The following is an 8,459-nucleotide window of genomic DNA, read 5'->3' as shown; positions in this document are numbered from 1 at the left end:
AACGGTTAGTGCAACAACCCTTTCTTCTATTAATGCTTCTATCTTTGGTACTTTTGGCTGGCTGGGAGCCAGCTTAGTGAGCTCTGTGTGCACAGACAATCTCTTCCATGGTACCACCTATACCTGTGGAAATGTTTACATGCAGTTATTTACCTTTTACATTTATAGTAACTCTAGCTGATGGATATATGTGCTCACTTCAAGCGGCATCATTAGAAATTATGTTCTACCATTGCAGATGCTGCATAAAGGCAAACCTGGTAAGCTAAGGTGGTCAATTTTTCTAGAAGCTGAATGGCCCCTATCAGAGGTGTCTTAAGTCTGTAAAGGGCTTGTAAGGATACTTGTCAGCTGGGCTGTTTTCACTTAACTTGGCCTCTTCTTGACAGACACACCTATGCAAAATTAACGTACATCTGTCCCCCAAAAAGCTTCTTTGTGGTTGTAGAAGCTCTACACCAGTGTTGTGGAGCCTTCTGGAAATTGGGCCTCAATTAACATTTCATGTTAAGTCTATTATAGATGGTGTGTTATGCTTTTCAATGTCAATGAAGTAGCTGTGTACTGCATAGAAAAGTACTTTACTTTGCCCTTGAGAAGATACAAGTATGATTCACATCTTGGGCTATTTCCACTTTTTTCCTCATAAGAGGAAAAATTACAACTCAGGCTGCAGCAGGAGCAAAGAAAAAGTACTTAACAGGTGAAATTCACATAGGCATAATGATGAGGTGGAACTGGGCAGAAGATAGGAAACCAGGACCCCACACCTACATAAAGTGGTAAAGAACAGCAGACTTCCCTAGGCAGGAGGAGCAGCATTGTAACCTTTTGGGTTAGGCCCAGCTTTGGAGGTAGGTTTCATATCTGAGAGCAGAGGATGTTGGTCTGTCTTTAGCGGGATACAAATAATTTCCCTCCCTCCCCCATCATGGCTTGCTTTATGTCCTCACAGGTTAACTAGTTGCTGCTAACTGTTAGTAAATCAGTACCCCCAAAAAACTAAACAAGATCTCATTTGACAGTAATGCTCCAGTAGAAAGAGGAACATTTTTTCCAGTAAGAGAAAGCAGTTAAGTGTGCATAGTTTGGAGAAAGTGACTTTAGAAAGAGTTCAGTCTGATTAATTCTCCTATCTCACAGTCCCGAGAAGAGGCATTCAGTTGTAAAGCCATGGTTAAGGACAGGCCAAAATAATCAGTGGAGCTAGCAGAACACCCCCCACCACATCCCACTCACCATTTTTCCACAGGGACAAAGGAATTCAAGTTACTCATCAGGTGAGTTACACTCTACCTTGATACATCCAAGGAAGTGCCAACAAAAACAATTAAATGGAGCCATTGTCTGTGCTAAGAGGAAAGAAAAAGCAAGATTCCCACTGTCCATTAAGCAGTTCAGTCCCCTTCTGTACCTACTGAATTTGCAGTGCTTTGACTGGTGGAACTCTCCTCTGTGGGTCAGCTGAAAGCATTAATACCATAGAACTATCCATGAAGATACCTGGGATGTCAGACACACAGACAGGATTTGTTGAAAGAAGGAAAGAGCGAGCAGTGGCCTAAAGGGGAAGCAATACTGAATGTGACAAAGGTGCCAAATAAACAGCAACAAGTTTAATTATGACACAGACTCTAGTGTCCGCAGTCTCTATGCAAAGCTCTCACTAACATCAGTGGGAGATCTGCTGTGGATTGAAGGAACTATGAACTCCTGAAGTATATCCCTAAGGACATTATTGAACATGGAATGCCCTCCCCTCCAGATAGTGTTGGCAGCCTGGGGCTCCAACTCTACACATCTAGATGAACACAGAGCTACACCAGGGCAGCGGCAGCATGAGAATCAGATGGCTGAAACTGGTTCCCTGCCTGGGATCCCATCCCCCACTCCAAGCAGACCTTGGCCCAACTTCTCTGCTGCATCATATTTTAATATAGGAGGGGAAGAAGATGCCAGGTGACCAATCTAGCTGGTCCCACTGAGGTCAATAGCAAGATTCTGACTCCAATGGGAGCTGGACTGAACTGTTTGGAAATAGAGGCCCCACGGATAGCTGGCTGTACCCAGCCATGCTTTGGTGTATGTTGACACTGCAGCTAGGATAGCACTTCCTAGCACAGGTAGACCTATACACGTTAGCTCTCCTCCAGCTAGTGCACTAAAAATAGTGCGGCCACAGTGACATGAGCAGCAGCTCAGACTAGCTGCCCGAGTACCAATTGGCCCAAACCATTGGGTACGTACTCCGGCAGCTAGCCTGAGCCACTGTCTGTCCCACTGCGGCCACAATGCAGTTTTAGCTCTGCTCGAGCTAGCATGCTAACGCAGGGTCTTTCTACTTGCGCTGGAAAGTGCCCTCCCAGCTGCAGTGTGGACATAGCCTTTGATTCCTGCACTGCAAAGTAAAAGGCTCGTTTCTCCATCATGCAATTAAATGGAGCAGTCACTTCATTGCAAATAGTGAAGACAGTATTTAGTTGGTAAACATCCAGAATCCTGTCTGAAAAGTTATGGAGATGACAAATAATGCTGGCAACAATTCTATTTGTAATCATTAAAAAAAATTAAAGTTTCCCCTTTTAATTGAAAATTTATGTAAAAAGGACTTCAGCTTTAAATAAGACATTTGTACAAAGCTTGAACACAAAACAGTGAACACCAGCCAAAATGTGCATTATGTAAACACCAAAACGTTCATTTGTTCAGTAATGCACAGAACAATGCTGCAAATTCCCTTTCCAGTGGATTGAATTTCTGTAGCTATTTCCCCCCCACACACAAATCTTACTGGAATACAGGAAATCCAGAAGCTTTGAAACATTTACAGAGCTACAGTAGTCAAAATACATTGTGACTAAAGGATTTTTTTAAAAGGGATAATTTAAATACAGAAATATTTTTACAATCTCACAGGTAAATGAACGGCAGATCAGATTAGAAAAAAAGCACCAAAATATTTAATATACATCTGGCACAAGGTCTACAAGAAGTTGGTAATGGACAAACCAATACCTTGCTTTTTAGAGAAAGGAAAAACCAGACTGCATTTAATGCTCTTGTTTAATAAGGGACGCAGTCAGCTTAAAAACAAAAAAAATCACACCCAAGACTACTATAACCAAATAGAATCTCTTAGTTTGTTTGCTTTGTGCATTTGACAGCACTTCGTAGAGCACTTTCACTGTTTCCACTCTGTGGGACGTTCACACACTAACAACTGGTGAGAAAAAGTAACTGTAAAACCACAAATATCGGCAAGGGACTAAAAGCAGCAGGTATAGTACCTGGAACGAATGTTATAAAAAGTTTCAAATTGGCTCTATCCCTTTAAAAAAAAAAAAAGGAACAGCATGAAACAGGATGCACCCCAACCAATTTCAAGCATTGAAATTGCAGGGCACATCTGATACATATATGAGAGAAAACATGGCCCTGTAGACACAACATATTAGTATTTTCGAACACTGAGAAGACTATTGGATGGGGCATTGGGTATCTTTTAGGTAAATCCAAAAGGCAAAACATGAATCCTATGACTATTCCCATCTGTGTAACTATGGTGGAGTGTTCTCCTCTGACAAGGTTTTTATCTCTCCCTGCTGGTTTTAAGCAGGAACGCCTCTTAAAGGGAATCAAGTGCACTGACTTGTTACATAGATACTGGAGAACAAATATTAAGCCAATTGTGTTCACATATGATTGAGTGAAAGCCAAATGAAGTTGTCCAAAGCTGAACAGATCTAGGTTATTTCTCTGGGGGTATATAAACGATATAAACATGATTCCTCCTGTCACAGGCAAATTTAGCTGGGCTCAGATCCATCCAAATATTAAATGTTAAAAGAACAAACCTTGCTCTCTACAAACTATTTTACTCCGCAGTCCACTTCCAGACAATATTCCTTGATCTTGCCCTCACACACACTGACTCACTGCTGCTACAGCCCCTCACACCAGCCATCATGGATCCCAAATATCCAGCTTTAGGCATCAGTCCTGCAAGCTCAAGCAGCAACTTCTCCAGGAACTGAAGATGCTCAGCAACAAACAGGATTAGGTCCTTAATCTGCTCCTGCCTCCTTTTTTCCCTTTCATTCGTCATCTGATAGTTAAAATATCCTTTAAAGAGCAAACACACTTTTCAGATCACTGTTTACAGGTACTCTAGAAATTGTAGCCTTAAAATATTAAGCACTATGCTGTAAAGTCCTCTAATGCTAGTACTGTATTCCCATAAGTGTAACAACAGCCAGCCTTGAGCTCTGCTGGAATTTCATGCAGATCTGTCATTTCTGTCATGCATGACTTGTTCTGTTTAGTAAACCAGGGACAGCAAAACAAGTTTCAGTGCTGGTTCTGCATAAATGGCAATATTCAAGTAAATATGTATTCCACAGCAGGTAACTTTCAGCTCCAAAAATATTATTTAAGGAAAAATAAAGTTCTGGCATGAACAAAGACAAAATGCTTTTCTGCCTGTGTATAGAGCTATCTGCAAATATCCAGAGGGAGCTTATTTGAAGAGTGCAACTATGCAAAGGTAAGAGCTTAAAAATTGTACAAAAAAGTTATACTTATATAAAACTGAAGATAGAAAGGTTGATTACTATATTAGAGAGGAATTGCTATGAATTCCATAGATCATTTAAGGCAAGCTGTTTGCAGAACTAGTCTGTTCAAGCCTGTTGCTTCACAAATTCCCAATTTTTTATTTTATTTTGCTTCTGCACAGATAGTGCAAGAGGTCAAATGAATTACATGCTCACTAGGGGGAAACCCACAACAGCTCTGAGTTTGGAAGAATGGTGTTATAGCTGCACTAGCTGCTGTGTAACATTTACATCAGGCTTACCCAGACAGCAATTCTGCTGTACATTTTGAATGGGAGGGAATAAATTGTGGCTCATGAAGACAACATCCAAACGGATTAAAACAAAGCAGGAGTTAAACTGGCATGCCACCATCTCTAACAAATTAAGAACTTTTTAGCTTTTCTTTGAACATAAAGTTACACGTTGATCTTGAGAGGCAGGAGAATGGACACAGCTATTGAAACTGAATTGGTCCAAACAAATGGAAGGTGCAAAACTGATTAAAATGCTAGTTACAGCAGGGATGGGCAAACTTCTTGGCCTGAGGGCCACATCTGTGTATGGAAATTGTATAGCAGGCCATGAATGCTCACAAAATTGGGAGTTGGGGTGCGGGCTCTGGGATGGGGCCAGAAATGAATTCAGGGTGCGGAAGGGGGCTCTGGACTGGGGGTACGGGCTCGGGGTGAGGTCAAGGGGTTCAGAGGCCAGGAGGGATCAGAGCTGGGGCAGGGGGTCAGGGCACAGGCTCCAGGTGGCACTTACCTCAAGCAGTTCCCGGAAGCAGCAGCATGTTCTCCACACTGGCTCCTACGCAGAGGCGCAGCCAGGCAGCTCAGCGTGCTGCCCTGTCCTCAGGTGCTGCCCCTGCAGCTCCTGTTGGCCATGGTTCCAGGCCAAAGGGAGCTGCGGGGGCAGCGCTTGGGGCCGGGGCAGCATGCGAAGCCCCCTGGCTGCCTCTACCCATAGGAGCCGGGGGTGGGGAGACATGCCGCTGCTTCCAAGAGCCATAGCATGCGTAGAGCAGGGCAAGCTCCGGATCCTGCTCCCCGGCAGGAGCTTGAGGGCCGGATTAAAATGTCTGAAGGGCCAGATGTGGCCCCCAGGCCATAGTTTGCCCACCCGAGTTACAGCCTAACATGGAAGGAGGGCAATGAAATATACAAACATTTCTCATGGTACTGCATTGGGTGGGTTCTTAACACATTCTAAGAAACAAATTGAATAGGCCACCCTGTTCACTCTTAAGAAACGGCTTTTTGATCTCCAAGGGAAGGCCTGTTTGTTATTGATATACTCTAGCCCAAATGGGAGCGGAGGGGAACCCCAACACCACAAGCGTGACTTTGATCACTGCATTACACTACACTGTATTTCTCCAACATTTTAGAATAGCTAACATCCTGAATGACAAACTCGTTCAGCAGTTTGACATGGTTCTGGGTTTTTTAGATACATGGGAATGGTCCCTTATAAGATTCAATGAAGCTGCATGCACATTACTAGCAGTACTTTGAAGACTGCAGTGAACTTAAGGAGACAGATAATACCTAACGTCAATATAATGAAGTAGATTAGTTATCCGGATATAAAATCCTGGAAGGAAAGAATGGTGACACTTAACCACTCAGTAAATCTAAGAACAGATCAACAACCAGGTATTACATGGTGAATGAATTAAAGCCTTCTGTCTTACAGTCTGATGTATTTTATTGCGGTTAGAGTGTGAAATTTGAATCTCTGGATTCATATTGTCAATAGTTTGGAGAGAGAAAGATTATTACATACATGCATGTGTGCGCGCCTGACTACAACAAAATTAAGCAGACACCTAACTTTAAACATATACAGCAATTTAGAGTACATATTCTTCAGTGTGTGTGTGTGTTTGGTCTTTTAATGAAATACTAAACTGAAGAATTTTTTTTTAAAGACACTTTAGGTAGTGTCTGAGATTCATTTTTAAACATGAAGGGCTAAATTCTGCCCTCAGACATGCACACCTTTCCATGAAACTCAGCCCAGGAGTAGAGTCTGGTACCCAATTAATTAAGGCTGTGACATCATACTGTAGAACACAAAGCTGCAAGACCTGGAAATTTACAAGGCTATGCCATGAATGAGAAGGATATAATTTCAGCTGCCATGATATCAGAGCTGAAGTGACTTTAATCACCAGAGACTAGAGATGGAGTTTCCTTGTTCAACACAGTTTCATAAATTGTTTATAAACTAAGAGGTTAGTTTTATTTACATTATATAAATATAATGAAAGGGATATTCATATTGAGACCGTCTCATGTCAATACCAAGGACTATTCTCTTGGGTTACAGCCATTTCCCAGAACGTGTGATAAGCTGAGTTGTTTCTAGTTTTATTTTCTTGTGGTTTGTATAGTAGAATTGCACTAATATTAATCCATTTAGAATAGCATCTGCAGCAAATGGATTCACATATTCAACATCTAGTCTCATTTAATGTATTCTCAGTCACTCTCATGACCATCACCCAATGTGCATGACCCTGCAAAGGATCCTTTACTTGCAAAACTAGTCCTATTTGACCTCAATGGCATTACTCACATGAATAAGGAGTTTGCAGGATGGAACGTCAATTAATTTGGGATACTAAATTTTATGTGTGTTCTGAGCCACAATACTATGTAGCTGTCTGAAACTCAGTGTTTTTACATGAGTCACATTCTTTAGGTGTAGAAAGGAAGGCAATAAAATGACACGAAGCTTGGCTATCAGACCATTTTCCAAGTTGATGACAAAGTTGCAATGCATATCTCTGCAGCTACTTACCCCAAGATATAGCAGTTTCACTACATTAAGTTGTAGCTATACTTTTTTAAAGATCAGCAACACAAAGAAATCCTAATGGTTTCAAGAATCTCATCAGCATCATGGCCATTTATAACCCTTAATCTACACTTTAAAGATTTTATATATATTTATGAAAAATATGAATATATTTGGTCTATTCCGTGGAAGTTCACAGTTCAACCATTAAATAAGGACACTCTCAGAGGCTCCAGGATTAATAAAGGTTTCCCAGAAACATGTACAAAACTCCAATCCAATATAGTGAGCATTAAAAAGCAAGCTATATTTGATGTTTAGGATCATCAAAATGTCAGGCAATCCAGAACAAGTACTGTCACTCACATTGTTGTGTAAAGTTGCACAACTCAAGCAAAGAACAGATTGTTAGACTTTGTAGTCCCGGGTTTGTATCAATTTTAAAATCACAACCTTGACTTTTTGTATTGTTTCTCTTTTGTAATCCAAAAGTGAAATTTAGTATAGAACAAAAATAAATGGCTTTTTTTCAAGATAGATTTGGCTAGCATTATAAGTGTTTGGTATCCAATAGGCTGGAATGATTCCTGGTAGAGTAAATAACTATAGAACAGGGCTTTCCTTTTGTTACAACAGCATGGCACCAAGCCACCCAGGTTTGCATTTTTTTTCAACCGGAATTTCCCCTCTTTCACACAACTACTGCCACCATCCTGCCTTGGCAAACCACCCTGAATTACACCTAATGGCTAACCCTTGGTGTGCTGTAGAATTTTCCTCTGTACCCCAATCCATATTTAGATCAGACCTTAAAAACCACTCTTCAGTTTCTAGGCCCTAATCCTTTGAAGCCATTACAGTCTATTAAGTAATGACTGTCACAATTTAGTACTTACGTGCATGCAATAAGTATACAATGAGCAACCAATTTTCAAACTTTGGACATTTTAAGTTCTTTAAGAGGAAGTGATTTACCCAAAAAAACAAAACAAAACCCAACAAAAAAACCAAGATATTAGATCATTAACAGAATACATGGGTAGCCTTAAAGTTATAAAT

The sequence above is a fragment of the Natator depressus genome, chromosome 10 (genome assembly GCF_965152275.1).
Source record: "Natator depressus isolate rNatDep1 chromosome 10, rNatDep2.hap1, whole genome shotgun sequence".
Classification (NCBI taxonomy): domain Eukaryota; kingdom Metazoa; phylum Chordata; order Testudines; family Cheloniidae; genus Natator; species Natator depressus.
The sequence above is the reverse complement of the archived record's forward strand: the minus strand, read 5'-3'. Positions refer to the sequence as shown.